This window comes from Taudactylus pleione, unplaced genomic scaffold, assembly GCF_031769625.1.
Source record: "Taudactylus pleione unplaced genomic scaffold, aTauple2 ptg000083l, whole genome shotgun sequence".
NCBI classification, from domain to species: domain Eukaryota; kingdom Metazoa; phylum Chordata; class Amphibia; order Anura; family Myobatrachidae; genus Taudactylus; species Taudactylus pleione.
The window spans coordinates 8,083,193-8,110,233 of NW_028284485.1; positions in this window are offsets into that span (position 1 = coordinate 8,083,193).

Sequence of the window (27,041 nt, forward strand, 5' to 3'; positions counted from 1 at the left end):
ACATGATTGTATGGAGTATTTGAATCAGACTTTTACTGCAAGAACAGATATTCTTGATACACCATTAGAAAATGTAGATTTGACATTTTACACAGATGGGAGTTGTCACAGGCAGATGGACACAAGAGAATTATACACAGGTTATGCTGTTGTAAATTATGAGGATGTTGTAGAAGCTGAACTACTTGGTCCACCTCACTCAGCCCAGCTGGCTGTACTGGTGGCATTAAAGAAAGCATGTGAGCTGGCAGAAGGTAAATCAGCTAATATATACACTGACTCTAGGTATGCCTTCAGGGTAGTACATGATTTTGGGGCTCTTTGGCATCTTAGCAATTTTATGACAGCAGCTGGCACACCAGTCACACACTCACATCACATAAAAGGACTTCTGACAGCAATCCAGCTACCAAAGGCAGTAACTGTCATCAAATGCAAAGCCCACACATTCGAAGAAGATCCGGTGTCAATGGGCAATAACAGAGCAGATGAAGCTGCCAAATGGGCAGCAGGGTTACACATAAATGTAACAACTAACAAAGTAATGATCTTTTAGACAATAGACACACAGAAATTAATTGAAATGCAAAATTTGTATTCCCTACAGGAAAAGGCAGTCTGGAGATCTAAGGAATGTGTTCAGGAGTCCTCTGGACTCTAGAGAGATGGACAAGGTAGGCCCGTTGCTCCCAAGGCATGCTACCCATTCCTGGCTTAGGCAGCGCATGTTCTGACTCACCTAGGAAAAGAAGGTATGTGCAAGTTGGCCAGAGCATGCTGGTGTGCACCCAACTTTTCTTCTCAGGCTGGAAAGATAGCAATGTCCTGTCTGACTTGTTTGAGGAAAAATGTTGGGAAGACAATACCTACCAAGCCAATCCATATCCCTCTGACAGATGGTCCTTTCAGGTAATACAAATTGACTTCATTCATTTACCACCTTGAAGAAATCTCAAGTATGTATTAGTTTGTACTGATGTATTTTCTAACTTGTGTAGAGGCATATCCAGCTCCCACTAATACTGCTGTTTTTACTGCTAAAAAGATTGTTCAGTAGTTTGTATGCAGACACGGTATCCCTAGAATCATAGAAAGTGATAGGGGTACTCATTTCACTGGAGATGTTTTCCAGAACATGTGTAAACTAATGGGAATTAATAGTAGACTTCACACCCTCTTCCGTATGCAAGCCAGTGCCAAGGTGGAGAGGTTGAACGGTATTATTAAGAACAAACTGAGTGAGATCATAGCTGAAACTGGATTAGGATGGCCAGAAGCCTTAATGCTAGTCCTCCATAGCATTAGAACCACTCCCAGATCTCCTCTTAATCTGTCCCCCTTTGAGGTACTGTTTGGGAGGCAACCTCATTTGATTATAAGTCTGCAGGATGATTTGAAGTGCAATAATGAGGTTACTGTGAAATATCTTAAAAAATGAGTAGGCAGTTGAAACCACAGCAACAGAAATTGAAAATGTTGTCACCTGATCTGCCAGAAAAAAACTGTCATGATGTTGAACCTGGAGAATATGTTATGATCTGAAATTTCTTATGCTCAGGTTGTTTGACAGACCAGTGGGAAGGTCCGTATCAGGTGTTCATGACAAGTACCACATCGTTGAAGGTAGCGGAAAGAGATACCTGGGTCCATTCCACTCACTGCAGAAAGGTCAACCACCCGAAAGAGATACAAGGTGGAGTCGAGACAGATAACGTGGACCTGTTGATTGTGAGCCTGTTCTGGGAGAGCTAGAGATTGCAGTGAAAACACCTGAGCCAGAGAGGTGTGCAGACCACTATTCCAGCAATGGAGTGGTGTGCTGTTTTTGTGTCCTTACCTCCTTCCAGGGTTCTCATCATCCTTATTTGTCTTGGGATTTCCTGTTCCTGTGATGGAGGACAGATGACAGAGATGGAGGCCGATAGTGATGTCGAAGGAGTGGAGTCGGAGGAGAGAGATAAAACAAACAGGGTGGTATACATTCAAACTCAGTTCAAGAATTGTTAAGAGATCTGTTAGCCATGTAACTCAGAGACAGTGTGAGGTGTTATTGTCTGATTAATATTGTATTTCCGAGTACAGTGGGTCACTAGTTGATGAGAAATGCATCCAACGATGCCAGTCCAAGAGTAATCTGTATTTGGGCAAGCATTCTGTAGAGGATTACCATTATTTAGTGGGTAATGTCTAAAACCAGACTGAATACTGGGTGTGTTCCCAAGTACCTCAAGGACAGAGTAAATCGGGATTAGTGCCATACCCATTAAAGTTAGCAGAGGTACTTCAATTAAATGGAGGAAGACTGGTGGACAAGAAATTTAATATATCTAAACCCCCTAGTCTTAAGCTCCACCAGTACCTGGTAGATAGATCCCTGGTATGCTTAAATATCACAAATTTCAGACAACCAGGAAATTGGGAGGTGACCTGAAACAATCAGACAATGACTTATTCACACCGAGCTGATAATGAGCCTATAAATTCTGAACTTGTATGCAGAATTATTGCAAGCGGCGTGAGATTCTTTCGGTATAGGTACACATGTAGATATGATACAGTAATGGTTGGCAGAGTATCACTAGGGTACTGTGCAAATATTATACAAACAGAAACATGTACCAGTCAAATTACGGAACTGGGAGCAGGATTCTTTGTTAGAATAATGTGTTCAATGATAATGCATTCTGGTCCTTATGTTCTCCAAGATGATTTGTATTTTATATATGGAAGGAAAGCATACAAGTGGCTCTCTCCAAGCTCCAAAGGTTGATGTTATCTTGGAAGGGTGCTACCAGAAATCATGACCCTTACACATGATCAAATGATTGGTATCAATAAAACTTCACACACAGTATAAACATCGTGACAAAAGAAATATGATCCCTGGTGAAGAACATATAGCCACACAGTTGATTAGTGAAACAACTGGCTTCCAAATTTTGATAGCATTAGATCCCACCAGGATCACTCGGGGAATTTTAAATTTTAGATATATCCTAGACCAGGCTAAATTAATAGACAACATAACACCGAAATATATAATAAGTAGGTTGTGACGACTATATGTGCGCATGGTGTTATAATAAAATTATATGGAAAATACTTCCCAGAAATGTAGATTCTTGTAACTAGATGTCAACAGGTTGTTTCTCCGTGGACATGAAAAACATCAGAGATGTGTACACATCGTGCGATATAGTACAGATAAATTTTATTCACAATGAAGAAAAAGGGTCTATATAAAAAATACGAAATATAAAAAAAAATGCAATAATAAATATGCTCAATGTAACCTTCAATGATATACCAAAAAAGATATTAATATGAAGGACACGTTTTATTGTGACCTTCAATACTATTATGTCCAAAACATTAAAATATGGTATATATATGGAATCCTTCAATGATATTTAATATCAAATTACCAGAAGTCCCATTTCTGAGGGCTCGTAGATATAAAGGTGGAGGTTTTCCAGATAACCTCTTATCCACTCCTCGTCAGGGAACTCCTTATGATGTGAGTCTCACAAATCCAGTGGTCCTATCACCAATTTCCAACGCATTTCGAGAGACAATCTCTCTTCCACAGCCTTAAGATAGAGAGATTGTCTCTCGAAACGCGTTGGAAATTGGTGATAGGACCACTGGATTTGTGAGACTCACATCATAAGGTGTTCCCTGACAAGGAGTGGATAAGAGGTTATCCGGAAAACCTCCACCTTTATATATACGAGCCCTCAGAAATGGGACTTCTGGTAATTTGATATTAAATATCATTGAAGGATTCCATATATATATATACCATATTTTAATGTTTTGGACATAATAGTATTGAAGGTCACAATAAAACGTGTCCTTCATATTAATATCTTTTTTGGTATATCATTGAAGGTTACATTGAGCATATTTATTATTGCATTTTTTTATATTTCGTATTTTTTATATAGACCCTTTTTCTTCATTGTGAATAAAATTTATCTGTACTATATCACACGATGTGTACACATCTCTGATGTTTTTCATGTCCACGGAGAAATGACCTGTTGACATCTAGTTACAAGAATCTACATTTCTGGGAAGTATTTTCCATATAATTTTATTATAACACCGTGCGCACATATAGTCGTCACAACCTACTTATTATATATTATGATTCAGTATCTCAGGGTGGTACTGCGGTGACTTCTTGTTTGCAGCAATTAAGTGTTCGGCACCTTATTTATTATTCGAACTCATTTTATTGCAAACATCACCGAGATGTATGATGACACTTTCAAGTATGCGGGTAGGGAACTACAGGCTTATAAAAAGGAATTGGTGCAACATAGGTTAGTGTTAAACTACCTGACAGTTGTTACTGGTGGATATTGTGTGACTTTGGCCACCCAATTTGGTGTCAAGTGTTGCACATACATCACCATTAATACTGACAACTCCAAAGAGGTGATAGACCGGAAAATGGATGAAATCCTAAAACTGGTAGGAATTTTGGAAGGACCATAAACACTTCTTTGTATAAGACTGAGGTAAAGGTAGAGAAATGGTTCTCATGGTTAAACCCTGTCAAATGGTTCGCCGTTCTGGGAGAGTGGGTACAGGAGATGTTTGCTAATGTAGGTAAGCTTATTATTCTTATACTTGTTGTCATCTTAGTAATTGGTTTATGTGTCCAATGTGTTCTTACTGTGGTAAAATGTGGAAAATTTAACACCTAGGTAAATCATGAAAATGAGATCATGATGGTTGTGAGTGGTGGTGGTATAGGTACTAAGGTTAATGAAGAACTGCATTACAATCCTGAAAATGAGTTTGCCATCAGATAAATAACATGTGAAAAGGCTTGGTCAAGTATGATAAAATATTGTAAAATGTTCCGTTAAACATTCTCGATAATGTAGTCTCAGTTCCCCCAAACTTCCTTTACAGGTTCGATGAGGTCCCACATGTTACCAATGGTCCCCTATAGTTCCTCTGAGTGCATATAAGGGTTGTTGTGCCCTTTTTTGAAAACACATTATTGATGGTTCAGTGACCAAATTGTCTCACACCGTCTAGAACATTGAATAATAATTTATTATGCATGACTAAGTAGGTTAAGAATAGAATGTGATAGTTTATGTTTGCTATCAAAGGGTGGACTGTCAAAGTCAAATAATTGGTTATGATAGTTGTACAATTATTATCTGATGATGTGTTTCCACGATGCTTCTTTGCATCACGCAATCCAATGCGCTAACCTGCATATTAACAACACACATACACTGATGCACATAACACACACATATAAATATATATATACTTATATACACGAATGCTCATATGTGTATGCACATACTTACATATGGACACTCATTTGTTTATAGTTGCTAATTCAATACACAGACGCACATATGCGGATGCATATGTGCAAGATGGTTCCCACACATTATAGTTAATAACCAGTGTTATTAAAGGCATTTTTAGCTAATAATTATGATGTAATATATCTTAAACAATCTAAGGTTTAGAATATAGTGGAAATGTCATGTTTGGTATCATACTAAATCCCTGTTTAATTGCAGACATCCGTATCTATCAGCAAGGAAGTCACATCATGCATCCGCTAGTTATGGATGATAGGGAGTTATTGGATAGAAATGTTATAACATGCATGTAGTGTTGTAGCCAGTATTAACTAGTTGTTCAGCAGGAAGCTACACAAAGCGACCGTTGGAGAACTGAGCCATGCCCCTGATAACACCATATGAATTAACCAATGACCAGATCATCCAGAAGAAAGAACCAATGGAAACTTGTCAACTAGTCCCTTTGTTAACTCTGAACTCTGTAAGGTATATAGGCTGTGTCCCAATCCCAGTGCTCAACATCCTCTTTGATGATCACAGGCTTCTGGATTGATGACTGTATGCTGGGACCAGTGTGCATGCACACGTATCAGCTTGTACTTTATTATTGCTTTTTGCTCAAATTGTTAACTCTTTCATCGTGTTACTTTTTCTTTACATAAATAACTTTTTGTGCTTTGGAACCACACAATTGGACTGGAAAGCAATTCTTTCTTAAGCGACTTGGAGCGCTAAAAAGTGACTAGTGACTATTACGAATCAATACAAACATGGCATTCTCACTTGAAAAAGGATACCTGGATATCTGAAATGCTTTGTGTGAATGCCATGCACTGACTGGATCCCAATATTTGGACTTCACCACTAAGGCAGAGCTGGTTTCTTTAACCTGCTTGATAATCTAGATTTCAACAGATCAACAACTGGTAACACACACCACCTGCCTATTTTGGTATGAGCTTAAAGGGAACTTCTATTGCACAATATTTGTGTTTGTGACTACAATCATTACACTGTTTATATCATGTTCTCAGTGTATATATAGACACAGAATTGTATATATTATCTTAAATTATTTTTTAATAAATGTAACCTGCCCTCAATATGTCTATGCTGCACCATTTTGGCGTATATTAGACATAAGGGTATACATATTATGTTCACTATACTTGATTGTGAATAATAATCATCCAACAGAGAAGACCGGTATTCTGTAAAAATCATCCTATTTTTATTAATTGTAGGTTTACTCTGAATCAGGGAAAAGGGGGTTAGATTATTAGATTTGTTTATTAATTGTGGAGTCATGTATTCTTAAACATTATGCAACAATTGTATCTATATTAATAGTACACAAATAAAACTACCTACTCCTTTAAATAAAGAATATCAATATCAATCTTCAAGAATCATGTGTGCTTGATCTTCCAATAGTCTATAGCATAGAATGTTTATCAAGAGAGAAAGAAAAACTTTTTTATAGGGCACTCTTATTTTTTATACTTTTTTTTTAATACATTAAAAGTAAAAGAAAACATTTATTTAGATGAATAATTCTAACTAAAAGTTCACAAATAAATAGCTAGAGGTAAATTTACTAAGCTCCAAATTTTCCTGATATTGCAATCACGGGATTATTTTGAAATTTTTACAAACACAGGAATTTACTATGCCAAAAACCGGTGTTTTTTTCTGTATTTTCAGAGGAGAACATAGCCAAATCAAAAGTTAAAATGCACCTGTAAATACAACTAGAAATAAATACACTCATCTGACCACGGCAGTTCTTTCCATAGACAGGGATACAAAACAGGAATTTACCAAGAATCATGATTATAATCACGGGTGTCATTTTAGCAAACATGGTTAAAAGATTAAAGTTTGAAATAGACTCCCTCCTGAACAGTGTGTCTGGCAGAAACATACTCAGTACAGTGTGATCCATGTATGTTTCTGCCTGTAATGAATAAAATAAAGGGATAATAGTTAAAATATGATGTGGGGTTCCCCCCAAAAGCATAATGAGCCCCGGGCTCTAGGAATCAGTCCTGATTCTAAAAATACAGGGTACAAAATGTGTAGATGTCCCCTGTATTTTATGAACCAGAACTGGGCTCTGAGAACCTGTCCTGGTTTTAAAAATATAGGGAAAAAATGGAATGGAGTTCCCTGTATTTTTAAAACCAGCACTGGACTCAAACTAGCGAGAGTGTAATGCCACAACCAGGGAACCTTTTTACCAGGTCACCCTGGGTAAAGCATTAGCACCCCAAACTAGACAGCCTAGGCCAGGGATCACAGGGGAGGTGAGGACACCCCAATAGAGGAGTCCTCCATGTACTGAGCTCCCCCAGCCTGGGCCTAATACCTGCACCCTTGGCTGGAGGGTGCAGGAATAATGATGTTAATAATAGATGTGTTCTATTGTTTTTTTACTGTGGGACTACAGGTGCCAGTGTGCCTGCCCTTTGGCACTTTTGGACAGTACACACAGACCAGGGGTGGATTGGGCCACCAGGATGCCGGTTTGGTTCCCAATGGGCCGGTTCCAACTATGGCTGGCCTCGCTCCTATCCACCCACTGCCATGATCGGAGGTCAGCTCCAATCGGGCAGCTTTACAGTAGTCTAGCTTCTCCGCAGGCGCGGAAGCTTACTAATTGAAAAAAATGGCTGACAGGAGAGCTGCTGCGCATACACGGCATCAGCTCCTCCCATAAGCTTTTGTGGAGCTTGTCAGTCACAGCTGACAGCTCCAACTCCAGCCCCTCCGTGCAGCCCGGCCTCACTCTGTGCATGCTGCAACAAGCAGTGATGCCATCGGAGGGCAAAGACACAAACAGCGGGCAGCCAGTGGAGCAGCAGGTGATGCCGGCAGATGGACACAGGGACAAGCAGCAGACAGAGCATCACCAGGTAAGTGTTGGCTGTGGGGGGGAGATGGGAGGGGAGGGGGAGCTGACAATGCCGGGGAGGGGAGGTTGAGCTAAAGATGCAGGGCTGGGGGGTGAGCTAAAGATGCAGGGCTGGGGGGAGCTAAAGATGCAGGGCAGGGGGGGTTGGTGCTGACACAGGGGCTGGGGAATAATGCTGAAACACACAGGGGCTCTGGGAATGAGGATGAGATGCACAAGGGCTGGGGGGGAAATGAGGCTGAGAGACAAACTGGAGCTGGAGAATAAGGCTGAGAGAGACACTGAGGCTTGGGGAATGAGGATGACACACACTGGGGCTGGGTGAATAGGACTGAGAGACTCACTGATGCTGGGGGAATGAGGCTGAGACACACTGGGCCTGGGGGAATGAGCTGACTGTCCATACACACAGCACGATGAGCGGATATATCTGCCATCAGCTGGTGCAGCACAGACAATGCATTATGTCTGTGAACAATGTAGTTCACAGACATTTTGCTGGTACACTCTGTCCGACACACACACAATATACTGTATTTTCAGATCAATTGATCAGCCAATATATCTGCCATTGTGTACCCACCATTACTGTTTTCATTAACTCTCACAATAAATGAAACCTTTTGGTTTATAGTCTTTAAAGGATTCCAGCTGCGGTAAGTTAGTGCAGATAGAGATAACTATCTATTTCCCAAAAAAGCTGTCATCGCAAAAATGACAGCTTTTCGAAACAGATAGTTATGGAAAGGAGGAATGATGAATTCCTCCGGTAATTAGGTAGACCTCCATGCGAGTTCTAAACCTAATTACCTCCAGAGAGTTAAGAGGTATGATGAATAGGCCCCTGAGTCTTAGAGCTCAATCCAGAGTGCTCTAAGTATGGGTACTTTAATCTGAACAACTCTGTAAATTAAAACAAAAATGACTGTAATGTACTACTCAATATCCACAAATTCTTCAATGTTCAGCAGCAATTTTTTATTGTTAAAAGTATCATTGATAAGTCTGCTGCTTCTTTCAGTATTACTCAATGAGAAATTGACCCGTCATAAAAAAGGAACAAAGTGAAGCCAAAAGAGCACTGATAATGTAGAATCTAATACCACTCAATAAATGAGCGGTTATCTGTCTGTATTTCTTGTTTTCTATCCCAAACTCAAACTTCCAAATGAATACCTCTGAAATTTCCACAATTTAGTTTAGAATGCTGTGGTATACTGGAATTAGTCCCATATACCATATAAAATAAAAACTCATACATGCTAAAGGACAAAAAGACCTAGGTGTATATTTACTAAAATGTGTGTTTACAAAAGTGGAGATGTTGCCCATAGCAACCAACCAGATTCTAGATATCATCTTCTAGAAGGTACTATATAAATTATAAGTCGAATCTGATAGTTTGCTATGGGCAACATCTTAATTTTGTAAACTCGCACTTTAGGAAATATACCCCCTTATTTGAAGAAAACTGTCTCAGATGTCCACAGACAGGCCCAGATCCAGAAGCTGACAATTTCCTGCAGTCTTTTGTAATGTCCTAAATCATTCTGGAAACCGCAATGAGTTTTGTCTGTTCCTCAGGTATGTGTATATTATATTGCTCTCTGCTGAGATGTGGAAAGTTGTTAGCTAACAATTACTGTAGTCTGCAATTGCACTGTCAGTTTATTCAAACCAGACTGTCATTTGTCAATAATTGTACTGCCTCCAATGATAATATGTGAGACTGGTACTAGTCTGCAACTTCACACCCCTGAAGAATTGATTTTAAGTGACAAAATGCATTGGGTGGAAAAGGACTGGCTGATTCTCCATAAGGACTATAAAGTCTATAAAGTCTACGAAGAGCTTGCACCCTTTGATTGAGGGAGGTGGATGTGACTTACCATCAGTTGGTATTGCAATTCAGGGGGGAATGAATTGGACAAATGGAAATGTCAATGGACTAGAAGATGATTAATGAGACAGAAGGAGGGTGTACTGAATCTGAGATTTGGGTAGTGAGCGGGATGTAGGGTTATGATTTTGAGAATGGGAGTTAGTTGTGGGGATTGGTAGGTATTCAAAAAGTTGAATGGTAGATGAGATGTGGCTATTGTCTGATATCTGATGACTGAGGATGCCTTTGGAGAGTGGGAGGTGTGGATGCAACAATTTACTGAGTGATTGCTGTGGCAATTAAGGAATACATAGCGAGGTTATTATACCCACTATATTAATTTTGCATGTATGGTGTGCCTGTAGCCCCTTGATACCATAAGGGTGAATGTGCTGATGTTTTTTTGAAGACATTTGTCTTTCTAAATGATATATTATTCTGAAGTGTGAATATCATAAGACATCACATATAATAGCTACTTACTAATACCTAATCTGTTACAATTCAAGATGAAATGAGTTACCATGTAACAGGTTTGATGATGTTATGTACTACTTGGATTTAACCAAGAGAAAGCATTTATTTTAGATTTTTTTGGACATCTATCTAGAGATCTATAACTATCACGCTAGTATCATTATCTATGATAATAGGATTTAACCACCGGCAGTAGCAGGAAGTGTTTTAATCACATGATCTGTATCTATATTTTTCTCACATTTTTCTTTTTATTATTTTTTCTTTATATTGATTATCTTTTTAAATATATTTCGCCACAAGTCTAAACACTATATATTTTAATCTAATCTATAATAAAAGTTATTTTTTTATAAATTTCTCACCCTTTCCTTTTGGATATATATTATTACAAAATGTATTAATTTGACCCATTAGTGCAGTAGACCATTATATCTTATGTTTTTCTCCTCTTTGGTTGCTTATACTTCATGTAATTTCAGGAGATGGTCTGGGGGCACCTCCAGAAATAGGACCTACCGATTATTGGAAGGCATCTAATATTTCACAAGGAATTGAAAGGGTCTTATACTATTTATTATACCATATCCCAGGATAATAGGGTATTCATTTGTGTATCTGTGTGGGATATGAATCAAGTTCCTTATAAGCTAATTGTTTAACTTCTGGCACAAGCTCGCTGACAGGACACTCACACACAGCTTACTGATATGGACCGACACTGTCACACATTTTTAACTGACATATTCAATTTGAGGCGAAAAGTCCATTTCCGCGATACTTTTTCACTGATGACATAATTTTCGCCTGTTTTGAGTTTCCTCCATATTCAATTTGGAAGACTTTTCGCCTAGGCGGAAAGTCAATGCAATGTAATAGGCGAAAAAGTTTTGCCTATGAATAGCAGGTGGAAAAAAGTGCAGAATTGCGGTTTTGGGGTACAAAATTGCGGGAACCCCCCGTGCAGCCTTACGACAGTCTCCTAAAGGTGAACTGCGTCAAAAAAGGTTTGGACACCCCAAAAAAATTATGTTTCATTTTGAGGGTTAAAAGAAAAACAAAAAAGCGGAACAAAGTGTCAAGCTATCTAAATTAATTCAGGTCGGGTCCCCATGTATGCGGCAGGTGTTTTCTTAATTGCGGGGAGAAGCGGCAGGTGCAATTTTGCAGATTTGTAAAAATAACTTTAGGGATTTAATAAAATGCTTACCCCCGTTTTCATGTACCCCATATTTGATAGGAATATTTATTTTCCCCCAAAAAATAATCTAAGTGCTATTCTTTACCACTTCTTCATAGCCGCAAAATTGCACCTTGCGCGGCTATTACAAACCCTGACTTCCTTCAGCAGGCGAAAATGGGGGTACCCACAGTGATCCCTCATGTCTGGACATCTTTAGGGGGGTCCCAGGCATATTTCCTGAAAATTCCCATTTTTTTCGTAAATGGGGTGAAAGGTCATTTAAAAAAACAGGGATAATTTTTCAATTACATATAGCAGGAAAAAAAGTGCATATTTGGGGTTTTGGGGTGCAGGCTTAAAAAAATAGCCTGCACCCTTGGGAATGCCCCCTTAAAATTAAATGTGCCAAAAAAAATCGGGACACCCCAAAAAAAATATTTAAAATTTTGGGGTGGAGAAAAAAAGTGAAAAAAAAATGTGAAACTAACAAAATTACTTCTAGTGGGGTCCCCAAGTATGTGGAAGGTGGATTTTTCATTTCGCGAGTAGCGGCAGATGTATTTTTGAAGAATTTAAAAAATTACCTTTTAGGTCTTAATAATATGCTTACCCTCATTTTCATGTACATCAAATTTGATGGGACCACTTTTAAAAACAAAAAAAAAAACCTAAGTGCTCTTCTGCATCACTTCTTCAATGTCGAGAAAAATAACCACCTGCGGCATCTATTTAAAAAGCCGACTGTCTTCTGCAGGCAAAAATGGGGGTACCCATAGTGATCCCCGAGGTCTGGACATCTTTACGGGGGTCCTACAATTATTTCCTGAAAATTCCCGTATTTTTTAGCCGATCCAAGTTTCACCTGCTCCCGATTTCCCCTACTTTGGAATTGAATACAGGGAATACCGGGCACGCGTGCGATACTTTTCCGCCTGGAAAACAGGCAAAGGAGGCCAAAAGTCCAGCAGGTGAAAAGTCTGGACTTTTCACCTCTCTCACCTATTGCTGATATAAACTAGGGGTGAGCGGGTTCGGATTTCTGGAATACGAACCCCCCCGAGCCCCCCCGATCCGAGGTCGATCCAAGTCAGGCTCGACTTTTCCCGCCTGACTCGGATCTGAAATCGAGGCAAAACGTCATCATCCCGCCTTCCGGGTCTCGCGGGTTTTGGATCCTATATAAGGTACCCGCGTCGGCGCCATTTTCTCACTCGGCTGTGGACAGTGAAGAGGGAGGGTGGGAGTTAGGGCTGGCTGGGCTGTGTAGTGTAGTGTAGTGTAGTGCAGAGTAGTGTTGTGCTGTGCTGTGCTGCGCTGTGCTGCTGTTGTCCACTACTTCAAAGTCCATAGGGGCTGGCTGTGTTGTGCTGTGCTGCTGTTGTTAATAGGGGCTGTGTCCACTACTTCAAAGTCCATAGGGGCTGGCTGGACTGTGTTGTGCAGTCAGTTCTCCATAGGGGCTGTGTCCACTCCAAAGTCCTGTGCAGTGTCCCAGTCCTAAAGGGGTGCTGTAGTGTTGTCCAGGGGGTGCTCTGTCCATCAGGGGTGCTCCCCCCAAGGGCTAAAAAAATAATATTTTTTCTGTGTTTGTGAATTGTGTGCACAGTAGCCGCACGTGCATCAACAAAGTAGTGCCAAGCGTGCGCCTGTGTCATAAGTAAAGGGCCAGCTGGCTTGACCGTTAAAGGGAGCTGTAACCCCCAAAGTACACTCCAGTGCAAACCCCAAAAAAAAATATTTCTTGTGTTTGTGAATTGTGTGCGCAGTAGCCGAACGTGCATCAACAAAGTAGTGCCAAGCGTGCGCCTGTGTCATAAGTAAAGGGCCGGCTGGCTTGACCGTTAAAGGGTGCTGTAACCCCCAAAGTACACTCCAGTCCAAAAAAAAATATATATATTTTCTGTGTTTGTGAATTGTGTGCGCAGTAGCCGCACGTGCATCAACAAAGTAGTGCCAAGCGTGCGCCTGTGTCATAAGTAAAGGGCCGGCTGGCTTGACCGTTAAAGGGTGCTGTAACCCCCAAAGTACACTCCAAACCAAATAAAAAAATATTTTCTGTGTTTGTGAATTGTGTGCGCAGTAGCCGCACGTGCATCAACAAAGTAGTGCCAAGCGTGCGCCTGTGTCATAAGTAAAGGGCCAGCTGGCTTGACCATTAAAGGGTGCTGTAACCCCCAAAGTACACTCCAAACCAAATAAAAAAATATTTTCTGTGTTTGTGAATTGTGTGCGCAGTAGCCGCACGTGCATCAACAAAGCAGTGCCAAGCGTGCGCCTGTGTCATAAGTAAAGGGCCGGCTGGCTTGACCGTTAAAGGGTGCTGTAACCCCCAAAGTACAATCCAGTCCAAACCAAAAAAAAAATATTTTCTGTGTTTGTGACTTGTGTGCACTGTGGCTGCACGTGCATCAACAAAGGAGCAGCGCCAAGCGTGCGCCTGTGTCCCATAAGTAAAGAGCTGGCTGGCTCATTTCTTAAAGGGTGGTGTAACCCACAAAGTGCACTACTCTCCTGCAAAAATAAAAAATATTTTCTGTGTTTGTGTGCGCTTTAGCCGCACGTATATATCAATATAACATAAATGGAGGACCAAACTTTCTCTGATAAAACTAAAATAGAGAAAGATCAAGAACCACTTCCTCCTAGTGCTGTTGCTGCTGCTGGGAGTTGTTCATCATCCCAGAGAGGAAGTAGGAACACCACCACTTTTACTAAACAATTGACCCTCCAACAGTCCCTAGCGATGAGGATGAAGTACGACAGCAGTCATCCTGAAGCAAAACGTATTACCTAGGCCTTGACTGCTATGTTGGTGTTAGACGTGGGTCCGGTATCCACCATTAGTGCAGTGGGATTTAGACAATTGATGAAGGTAGTGTGTCCCCGGTTCCAAATCCCGTCTAGATTCCACCTGCATCCTCAAAACAGCAGCGACAAGCGTGCGTCTGTCTGTTAAAGGGTGGTGTAACCCTCAAAGTGCGCTCCACAAACAATAGAAATATTCTTTTTTTTCTGTCTTTGTGAATTGTGTGGGCTGTAGCCGCACTTGCATCCTCAAAGCAGCAGCGACAAGCGTGCATCTGTCTGTTAAAGGGTGGTGTAACCCTCAAAGTGCGCTCCACAAACAATAAAAATATTCTTTTTTTTTCTGTCTTTGTGAATTGTGTGGGCTGTAGCCACACTTGCATCCTCAAAGCAGCAGCAACAAGTGTGCGTCTGTCTGTTAAAGGGTGGTGTAACCCTCAAAGTGCGCTCCACAATCAATAAAAATATTCTTCTTTTTTTTTATGTCTTTGTGAATTGTGTGGACTGTAGCCGCACTTGCATCCTCAAAGCAGCAGCGACAAGCGTGTGTCTGTCTGTTAAAGGGTGGTGTAACCCTCAAAGTGCTCCAAAAAAAAAATATATTTTTTTTATGTGTTTGTGACTTGAGTGCGATGTAGCCGCATGTGCAGCAACACAGTAGCAGCACCAAGCGTGCACCTGTGTCATAAGTCAAGGGCCGGTTTGGACATCTTGTCCGGACTGAAGGACGTGCCAACAATTTCTGACAAGTCTACTGTCACTGCATATGATACTGTCCTCAAAGCAGCAGCGACAAGCGTGCGTCTGTCTGTTAAAGGGTGGTGTAACCCTCAAAGTGCGCTCCACAAACAATAAAAAAATTCTTATTTTTTTTTCTGTCTTTGTGAAATGTGTGGGCTGTAGCCGCACCTGCATCCTTAAAGCAGCAGCGACAAGCGTGCGTCTGTCTGTTAAAGGGTGGTGACACCCTCAAAGTGCGCTCGACAAACAATAAAAATATTCTTCTTTTTTTTTCTGTCTTTATGAAATGTGTGGGCTGTAGCCGCACCTGCATCCTTAAAGCAGCAGCGACAAGCGTGCGTCTGTCTGTTAAAGGGTGGTGTAACCCTCAAAGTGCGCTCCACAAACAATTAAAAAATTCTTATTTTTTTTTCTGTCTTTGTGAATTGTGTGGGCTGTAGCTGCACCTGCATCCTTAAAGCAGCAGTGACAAGCTTGCGTCTGTCTGTTAAAGGGTGGTGACACCCTCAAAGTGCGCTCCACAAACAATAAAAATATTCTTCTTTATTTTTCTGTCTTTGTGAAATCTGTGGGCTGTAGCCGCACCTGCATCCTTAAAGCAGCAGCGACAAGCGTGCGTCTGTCTGTTAAAGGATTACATCGGTGACAGCATCCAAGTAGGCATGTCAGACAGTCCGTACCTGTACTGGCAGGAAAAAGAAGCAATTTGGAGGTCCCTGTACAAAATGGCTCTATTTTACCTGAGTAGCCCCCCCCTCCAATGTGTACTCCGAAAGAGTGTTTAGTGCAGCCGGGAACCTTGTCAGCAAAAGGCGTAGGAGGTTGCTTCCACAAAATGTGGAGAAGATGATGTTCATAAAATGAATTATCAACTCTTCCAGGGAGACCAGCCTCCAGAACGTACAGAGGGACCTGTGGTTGTGGATTCCAGCGGGGACGAATTAATACTCTGTGAGGATGAGGATGTACACAACACTGAAGAGGGTGAGGAATCGGAGGATGAGGATGACATCTTGCCTCCGTAGAGCCAGTTTGTGCAGGGACAGATTAATTGCCAGCTTGTTTTGTGGGGCCCCAAACGAACAAATCATTTCAGCCACAGTCGTGTGGCAGACCCTGGCGCTGAAATGTTTGGTTTGTTAAAGTGTGCATGTCCTGTTTATACAACATAAGGGTGGGTGGGAGGACAATTTCATCTTGCACCTCTTTTTTTTCTTTGAATTATGTACTGTTTGGGGCCTAGTTTTTCAAACTGCCATCCTGTGTGCCACTGCAGTGTCACTCCTAGATGGACCACGTGTTTGTGCCGCTCACTCGTATCTCTTAGCATAGTCATCCAGCTACCTCGGTGCAACCTTTTGGATATAAAAACACTATTGTGAGGTGTTCAGAATTGACAGGAAATGAGTGGAAATTAAGGTTATTGAGGTTAATAATAGCATAGGAGCAGAAAAACACACAAATTCTGTGATTTTAGCTGTTTTTATGCTTTTTTTAAAAAAAATACAGATCCAAAACACAAAACCCAGAACCCAAAACACGGAAGGGTGGTTTTGGCAAAACCAATCCAGATCCAAAACACGAAGAAAGATCCAGATCCAAAACCAAAACACAAAACACGAAAAGTGGCCGGTGCACACCCCTAAAATAAACACTGTCATACACAGCTTATTCACATTGACACTGTCGGACACTGCTTACTAAGAAGGACTTGGAACACATATCACTTACTTGCATGATATTGTCACACATAGCTTACTGACATGGACACTGTCAGACACTACTTACTAGGAAAGACATGTCACACACGGGATGCAGTTAAGCTGCAGGTAGTCGGGATGCTGGTGGCTGGGGTGCTAGCGGTCAAAATCCCGGTGACAGAATCCCGACCCTAAGCCAGAATACTGGCGCTGGAATCCCAACATCGCTTGAGATGCCAACGCTGAAATCCCAACAGCTGGCATCCCGAATGTAAGTATAGTGGTTTAGGCCCCAGGGTGGGAGGGTCAGTTGTAGGCACCACCAGGGGTGTTAGGGTTAGACTTCAGGGGTGTGTGGAGGGTTAGGGTAAGGATGCAAGAAGGTAGGGTTAGGCTGGTTAGGGGGTAAAGCAGGAAGGGTTAGGGTACTTACGATACCCTGTCAGGATTCTGAGCATCAGGATGCAGCTGTCGGCCTTCTAACCAGCAGCATCCTGACTGCAGTCTCCCCTATGTATGTCTTCACACAGCTTACTGACATAAATATGGTCACACATACAGTAGTTTACTCACATGGACAGTGTCACATACAGCTTATTGACATGGACACTGCCTCAACTGCTTACTGAGAAGGACACTGCCACACAGCTTACTCTTATGGACATTGTCACAAACAGCTTACTATCACACACAATTTACTGAAGAGGATGCTGTCACACACTCTTTCTGACATTGACACTGTCACACACTAATTGCTAACATGGACACTGTCATGCAAAGCTTCCTTACAATCACATTGTCACACTCATCTTACAGACATAGTCTGTGTAACTAATCGCTTATTGATGGACACTGTCACTCACAGCTTACTGACACAGACACTGTCACACTTTGCTTACTGGCACAGACACTGTCACACTCAGTTTACTGACAAGGACACACACTACTGTCACACACTGTTTACTAACAAGCAGACTGTCAAATACAGCTTACTCACCTGGACACTGTTACACTCAGATTGCTGACACATTCACTGATCAGGGCAGCATGTGGTGTGATAGTTTGGGCAGCACTTTAAGTTGTGATTTTAAAAGTACCTGGGAATTGGCCAGAGCAGCTACAGAGGGATGTTGCTGGGATACAGTGTGGTGGGGGCAGCTGATTTGGGAATCAGCAGGGGGTGGATGATTGTGGAACTGGTGTGTTGGGTGGACTGATAAAGGTACCAGCAGAAGGAATAGCAGGTCAGGTACCAAGGGATGGAGAGGATTATGGCACCAGGGTGAGAGAAAGTGTATCAGGACACTGATTGTGGAACCAGGGTAGGTGTGGGGCTGATCAGGCACCAGTGGGGGAAATAGCTGATTGTGGCAGATACAGGTGGGGTAATAGGGGCAGCTGCAGGGTGGAATTGATCAGGAGAAGATGTGGGTAGTGTGGCAGCTGACCAGGGCTGCAGTGGGGAGGGACAAAGCAGATTGGAGCTGCTGTGACCATGGTAGGTATGAGGGTAGGTGATCAGCATAACAATGAAGGGGGCACTGCTTGGGGCATCAGTGGTAGAAGAAGTGGCACCATCAGGAGGAGATGATTACTGCACCACCAGTGGGAGAGTCAGAGTAGCAGTAGGGGGAGTTGATAAGGGTACCAGCACTTGAGGGTAAGGATGATCTTGGTCAGTACCTGGGGGAAGTGGCTAGTGTAGCTAAAGTGGAATGTGATTGGGGCACCAGTGGGGGGTAGCTGATTGTAGTTGCTGCAGGGGGTGGGAGCTGATTGGGACAGCATATAGTGTAATTTTTGGGGTTTGTACTTGGGAGGGTGATTGGGGAAGCACTTGGATGAGTGATTGGACTGAATTTTGAGGAGCAGATATGGGAACCAGTATGGGAAAACAGCTGATTGGAGCAACATTGTGGGAAGGGTATGTGAGGTTCTGGTTTTGTTGTGGACCTGGGGTGGTAATCGGAGAATACACTGAGGAAGGTTTAAAAGTAAATGTGGAGATTTTAATGAGTGGCTTAACAGACATGAATGTGGTAAAACAGAAAGTCCGGGTATAGCACTAAAGTGCACTTGGGAGCTGTAGTGAGGCAATAAGAAAAAGTCCAGTTAGTGACAGGCAATGGAAAATGTCCAGGTAGTGACTGGTTAATAGAAACTCTCCAGGTAGTGGCAGACAAGGTGAACTGTCCAGGTGGTGACTGATTAATGAAGAATGCAGACTGAGGAAGAAATATCCAGCAGAGTGTCAGTGGAGGCAAGGTGCAGAGTGAACAGCAGACTGAGGTACTCAGGCAAGGGGAAGGTAATGGAGGATGCAGGGTAGTCCAGCGGGGTTGGAGCAGACAAGCAAGCAGGCAGGTAGCGTTTCACAGGTAACAGGTGGAGAGCACAGGGAACTCTCTCTCAGCTATGCTGAGAAACACGTTGCACTGGCAATGAAGTGAGGCTCTGAACCTCCCTAAATATCAAGTGCTGTGCCGTGACTGGCCAGAGAGAGCATGTGACAAACCAGGATTGGGCGAGCAAATCACATGGCCGGAGGCAAGATGGCGGTGCCCATACCAAATGGAACGGAAGCACTGCCAGACCTCACCAGCCCAACATGACAGCATGCCTGTGCAGAATCACACACAGCCAATGCCCCTTGCCACACAGCACCACTGCCAGACACCCCCCACCACAGTGACCTCACAGATAATACCCGTTGACCACCATGCTGAGAAACCCTGGTCGTGACAGGGTGATGGTGATGGGGGAGCTGCAAGGGGAAGTTTATTATGAAAGTTTTTGGATGGAAGTTGATCAAAGCTGCTGTGGGGAGGAAGGGAGGCAATGTTGCCAGGGTGTTACAGGGGAGTTTATTGGGAAACAGTGAATGGGGAGCTGATTGGGCACTAGTGGTAGGGAATTCTTTGAAGTACCAGTGGTGAGTAGATTGGGGCACCAACAGGGGTGGGGGAGAGTGGATTGGTGAACAGGGGGAGCAGAACAGGGTACCAGGGGGGAATGGATTTTTGAACAGTGGAGGGAGGAGCTCATTTGGGCAGCTAGATGCAAAGTGGCAACTACAGAGTCTGAAGGAGACAAGTAAAAGCATTCAAATCAGTAACATAATGTAAAATATTTATTATAAAGCAAAAGCATTATATTGTAGCAATATTTAGTAACAGCTGTATTGTACATGAAATGCACCAGACTAGTTGTAGTCCGAATGAAAATAAAAAGTAGGGATGTGCAGGCTCGGTTCTACTCAGTTCCTTTTGGTTTTTTATACCGAATCTTATTGGCTATCCAAAACTCGTGACAGCTGATACCCAATAAGATTCGGTAAAAAAAAACGAACGGAACCAAGTAGAACCGAGCCTGCACATCCCTAATAAAAAGTAATATTTAAAAGTCCCGGAGTCTAGACTACTTGGACCGATTGACTGCAGTATGCAGCAGCATTAAAATAAACCTAAATCAGGGGAATCCAATCTAAATTAAAAGTCAATAGATGCAATTTGAACTTAAAATTATATAATAAATAACATTATGTTACTGATTTGAGTGCTTGTCTCCTTCAAACTCTGTAGTTGATACTTTATTTCTCTTTGTTTACCACAATGAGGGTGAATCCCCCACATAACCACAACCACTGAAGGTTGTTTAACTCTCCAGCGCTTGTGTTCTTTCTTGTGTTTTTCATTTGGGCAGCTGCTGGGGAGGCAATGATAGGGGCATCTACTGGGGAAAGTTGGTCAGGGTATCTTATGGGAGGAGGGAGCTGATCAGGACTGCTCTGGCCAAGACTGGACGGTGAGAGGTGTTGGAGAAACAGTGAAAGGGTATCTGGTTTGGGCACTGGTGTGAGGAGCTGAGCAAGGCAAAGTGATGGATGCTTAGCTGCATCAGTCAGTCAACAACACATGACTGGTAGCCCCTAGGATGACTGGCAGCTCATAGTTTGTGTGCCAGTCTGGTACAGTAGCTGCACATGCCTGGTACAGATGTTTCCTGCAACATCTTTGCTGATCGTGCTACAAATGTGCGCGAACATCGCGCCATGCAATTACCCGCAGCAGCATATGCTACGGTACGCTATGGCGTGCACTGCGATCATCCCATGTAATATTATGGAGGCACAGGTGTGAATGCAGTGCACGGATCAGCTCGTGACACACGCCTCGCGCCATATGGCTGATTCCTCTGCAGCTCACAGAATAAAAACTGTAATCTCAAGTGAAGTAATTTAAACTACACCTAGTAGAGGTCTCTACTTGACATGCACAATGTTAAGAACATTCCTATATCTAAAATGGGGAATATTTTAACTAATTAAAAAAACATAGACTTTCTCAAAATCCTCAACCCTAAAAGGACTTAAACTAACTATTGTCAAACAGGAAGAGGAGGAAAACAGTGCATTCTCAACCATACATTATTCTAAGTTTCTAGTTTTATACTTTTTTCCCTAATATTTGGCATGGTGTACCCAACAACAGTTCTTCATGGACATGCCAAATTTCAGCTCAGTACAGATGCATCCTGTTACATCATTGCTGATTGCACTACAAACATGCACACACATCGCACCATGAAATTATCAGTGGCTGTATATGATACAGTATGCTATAGCACACACTGCGATCGCACCATACAATCCTATGGGGTTGCAGGTGCGAACGCAGCCTGCATAACAATTCGTAGGTGCTCTACTCATGCCATGCACGGCACGATTTGCTGCCAAAGTGGCAAAGATGTAACTGGGCATATCTGCACATCCAATAACTTTTGATTTGTAGCCCCTCAAACACCATGCCACCACTCATGAGATTATCTTGGCAAAATGTTGTTTGTTTGATTCAGCCTCAATATAAGGACACTCATAATATATATAATGAGAGAAATAATGTGCAAAAGTCCAGCACTTTTCAATTAAAAATGAAACATTAAATTACCTTTATAAAACGTTTTGCTCTTTAGAGACCTCTTCATAAAGGGCACAAGAGATACGATTGTTGCAATAAAACCTCTTATTAGAAAAACTACCCAGTGGTAATTCATGCATAAGTGAATATGAATGTTGCTGGAATTAGTGTCAACAAAATAAGATGGAATAAGTAATTAAACATCAGTCATACACAAAAGACAAATTAAAATAAAATGAAACATAAACAAGTTCAGGAAGAATTGAAAATTATAATGTGCAATATAATATATTTGTATATATGTATTGAGAAATACTGTATATGACAAAACACACTTTATATATATATATATATATAATATATATATATATATATATATATATATATATATATACACACACAAAACAGTCCATATGGCGGTTATGGCTACTTGGCTTGAAAAAAAGTGTGATTAAATGCACTGAAATGTTGCATATCAGAAGCGGACTGTTGTTCTTATTTATGCATCCGGATTGCCGCCATGTAGACTGTATATAAGGGTTCCTGGGGTTTATGAATGGAGAGAGAGGGCAGGCTCCGTTCACTAGACCTAGTCTGGGTTTTGGGGCTTTTTGCCTCTCAGGAGGCTAATTAGGGCTTGCAGCTGTGTATGTGTGTTTTAAGGCTGTCAGGCTGATCATTTGAGTAACACACTACTTGGGGAAATGAGAGTCTATGTTGTCTCTATGAGCAAAAACACACTGCTGAAACCAAGTGAACTATGCCTGGTAAAAACTTCTCGTATTTGTATTAGTGAGCCAGAACCATTCTGTGTTTAATTAGTGCAGGACAGCAAGGTGTTTATTTTTGTTATTTTTGTTTTGCTTTATAATAAAATTGGCTAAGGTCAGTTGCACCAGACCAATGTACTTTATGTGATCTCTCTGCTGCTATGCAGTGACAACTACCCCAGGAGATGGTAACTTTTCCCCGACCCTGTTACAAATATATATATATATAAATATATATATATATATATATATATATATATATATCTTGTAGAGGGGCACTTGTGGTAAATAAAATGATGTGGGGGTGCCATCCATAAGAAATGTATCATGCGGGGACCCCCTCCTTTGAAGGTATCAGGTGGCACTCAGCAGACTTAAAATAGTAAATAGTGATTTATTCCAAAAGTAATCAACGTTTCAAGACCTCATGGGTCTTTATAGCAGGATATACATAAAACAAGAATAATACAATGGTGCTTTCCTAAATAGTCCAGTGTATCATATGAAGTCTTGGCATCCACTGAGTTCAATGGCATCATCTCGTGGAGCACAGTGTTTGTGACGTCATCAAAGTGCGATGACTCCAGCAAAGGGCTCCCCGACCATCGTCAAGGGAACCATTGCTAGGAGATAAGAGCGTCTGTAACAATGAACTTGTGTCTAGTGGCCGCAGACTCCTGGCGCTCTCGGAGAGGACAGCTGTAGAAAATACATAAATCAATAAGCAGTGCAATACAGAATTAATTAAATAATGACTAAAACATTGAGGTATAAATTAAACAATATACATATAGACCTGGATATCTTTATCAACTAACATGCACACTGTTAGTGAACAAGGATCAGAAGAACTAATAACCAATCTATAATAAATTAATAAAAAGCATAATTAGAGAATACTGAGAACAATGTTAAAAACATATCCATAGTTCATAGACACACATTCCAAGAAAGTTTTTCATTGAGTCTATTAGACACAAGTTCATTGTTACAGACACTCTTATATCCTAGCAACGGTTCCCTTGATGACGGTCAGGGAGCCCTTTGCTGGAGTCATCGCACTTTGATGACATCATGGACACTGTGCTCCATGAGATGATGCCGTTGAACTCAGTGGATGCCAAGACTTCACATGATACACTGGGGTATTTAGATAAGCACCATTGTATTATTCTTGTTTTATGTATATCCTGCTGAAAAGACCCATGAGGTCTTGAAATGTTGTTTACTTTTGGAATAAATCACTATTTGCTATTTGAAGTCCACTGAGTGCCACCTGATCCCTTCAACGGAGGGGGTCCCCGCATTATAAATATATATATATATATATATATATATATATACTGTACTGAGCAAAAGTTGTAGGCATGTGTGGCAAAATTGCTGCAAAGTAAAAATGCTTTCAATAATAGAAGTGTTAATAGTTTATTTTTATTAATTAACAAAATGCTAAATAAATGAACAAAATCTAAATCTAAATCAGATGAATATTTGGAGTTACCACCCTTTGCCTTTCAAACAGTATAAATTTTTCTAGGTACACTTGCACACAGTTTTTGAAGGAACTCGGCAGGGATGATGTTCCAAACATCTTTTGTCCCTTAAAACTACAACATTAATTCTACTAATGATATGGGGATAACACTATCAGACTAATTATTACCTAGTCTTGGCAGGAGATACAGTTTATTAATATATAGAGCAGATAGAATCAGGGACTGGCAGCCTTTCATTTCCCCAGCGAATAAATGCCTTTTTTGGCATGGACGATATTATGTGACCATAAAAGTTTAATTCACTACCAGATATGTACAGTTTATAACTAAATCATGGACAAATAAAGTATGGCATAACTGATACTTTTATTCCAACCTCTATCGATATTATATTGCTGATAGAGTTATTATTTTTTAGCACTAATTATTTGTAACACTGAGGGGATCATAAAAGCGATATTACATTACGGTGACTATCATTAAGTCATAACTCACTTTATTCTTCAAGCTAATGTGTGAGCACAGGCAGTGAAAAATCACATTATATTTCTTGAGACTGGCACGTTTGTCTCTACATAAGGAATTGAGGAGCTGATTCAGACCTGCTCGCTATGATGCAAATGCTCTTAGCGGGCCGATATTTGCAATCTGCACATGCGTATGCATCACAATGCATGTGCGAGCGTGAACCAGTGCAAGAGATCGGGAAGCGTTCGCTCGCTGCGCATAGACTGCTCAGCAGAGTGAGTGACAGGAGAAGCCCTTTTGTGGGTGGTGACAGGGGCAGGCCACTGGAAACTGGGGAGTGGATGTGCGAACGCAGGTGTGCCTGAGTGTCTCCACGCCATTTCAGAGGTGTGCATTATTAAAAGGCAGCGTCATAGTACATGTCACTTGGTGGGATTTCACTCTGAAGTGATCGCAGTGCTTGCAGCAGGGTATAGTCAACCTCAAGTGCTGCGATCGCATCCGATGGTGCTCGATGCACTTCCAGGAGATGACGTGCACAAGTGGGCGTCTTATGAATGGCTGGTGGGCGTCTGCATACACTAAGTGATCGCATGCCAAGACATAGTGGGCGCACTAATGCCTTACCATGCGATCGCCTGCATTGCTGGATTTGCATACGCAGGGTGCGAGCGAACGCATCTAGCGAGCGGGTCTGAATGAGCTCCTGAGTTAATACGCAGATTACTCACCAATACACTGCTTAGAAAACACACAATTTCAGGACATAAACAATACAACTTGATCGCTCAATCCTACATTATGTAATGACAGTATATAAATTTAAACCACTGGATATAAATGACTCTTCCTGCATTGTGTGGTGCCTCAAAAAAAGTTCAAGTTATATCTATTTTTAAAAAGTTACAATGCATTCTGCTTGTAACAGCAACTTTATTGATTTTAAAACTGAGTGAACTAGGCACAGGCTATGCATGGTGTGTCTGAAAATAATACAAAATTGCATTTATTAGCTACAATAACATTTGTTTAATAACATGTGTATCAACACTATAACTGAATGAGCCATTTTTTGGCAATATATCCAGGATCAACCTGCAATTAATCATTGAATAGTACATCAGTGCCTGCGGTTATAAATGACAATAACATATGTTTTTATCACTCTAACTCAATATGCAATATGCATTCTGAATTAATGCAAATCTGATCATTATATTGACAGTTAGAGATGTTTAATTCAAATGGCAAAGCTTTAAATATCTGAAGGAGTATGGGATACTAGGAAATATATAGTGTAATTCAATATCTAGAAATATTACCAAGTCTTCACATTTTGGTATATTGGTAAAATCAGTTTTTTTTGTCTTTTCCAACTAGTTTAGTCACATTTTTCTTTTGTTTCTTCAAACTATATATGTTTGTGTAATTTTTTTTAGAGAAAAATTTTGTGTGTCAATTTTAATACATACCATTGAAAATTATAAATGTAATTATATTTCTCAAGCCTGCTACCTCTAGTTAACACTGTATTCCTGTATTTGCTCATCTTTTTAAACTGATCAACTATATCTGATTTTTTTTCTTTTATATAATTGAGAATTAAGAGTTATTACCTATGTGTGACCATCAACCACTATACATATTATGGTTTTTATACGGCCTTGATAGAGTCGCTATTGTACATATATTTTTAGATATTCTAGATTATCTCGGGAACATTTTCATGTTCTACCAAATGATGAATTCCATATTTTATATTTTGCAATGTTTTCTTAGTGGCTTCAGCAGTTTCTGCTTTCCACTAGAGTGCATAATGTCAGAAAGTTGTGGAGAAAATACTCTGTAAATTGCAATATTGTGACCACAGTATATTGGGTTAACTTGATGTTAAAATTCATAAAGACCCCGCAATAATATTTATCATATTACACCTCTGGAATTCCTTAATACAGTATTGTGATGTTCCAGTATAATAACTTTGTCTGTAATTAATGTATAGATAAGTAAAGATAATGAAGCTGGTTGTTTTGGCCAGAGGAAGTCTTATGTACCAGCTCAGCACAAATAGTACTTGCAAATGTATATGAAATCATCTGGAAGAGGCAAGTGTCTTGTAAAAAAATAAAATGTACTTTTATTGTAAAACATACATATACTTCACTGACAGGGCTGCAACACTATCAATGCATAAGTAGCAAAGGTAAACAATATCAAAAAGGGGTACCCTTTCCTAAGTCTTATTGAATATCAACCTTCAGTGAGAGATCAATTTGTTCAAATGAGGTTTATGCTTATCTATTCAGTGTCTGTGTCTTCTGTGAGTGCAATTACCATAAATGTG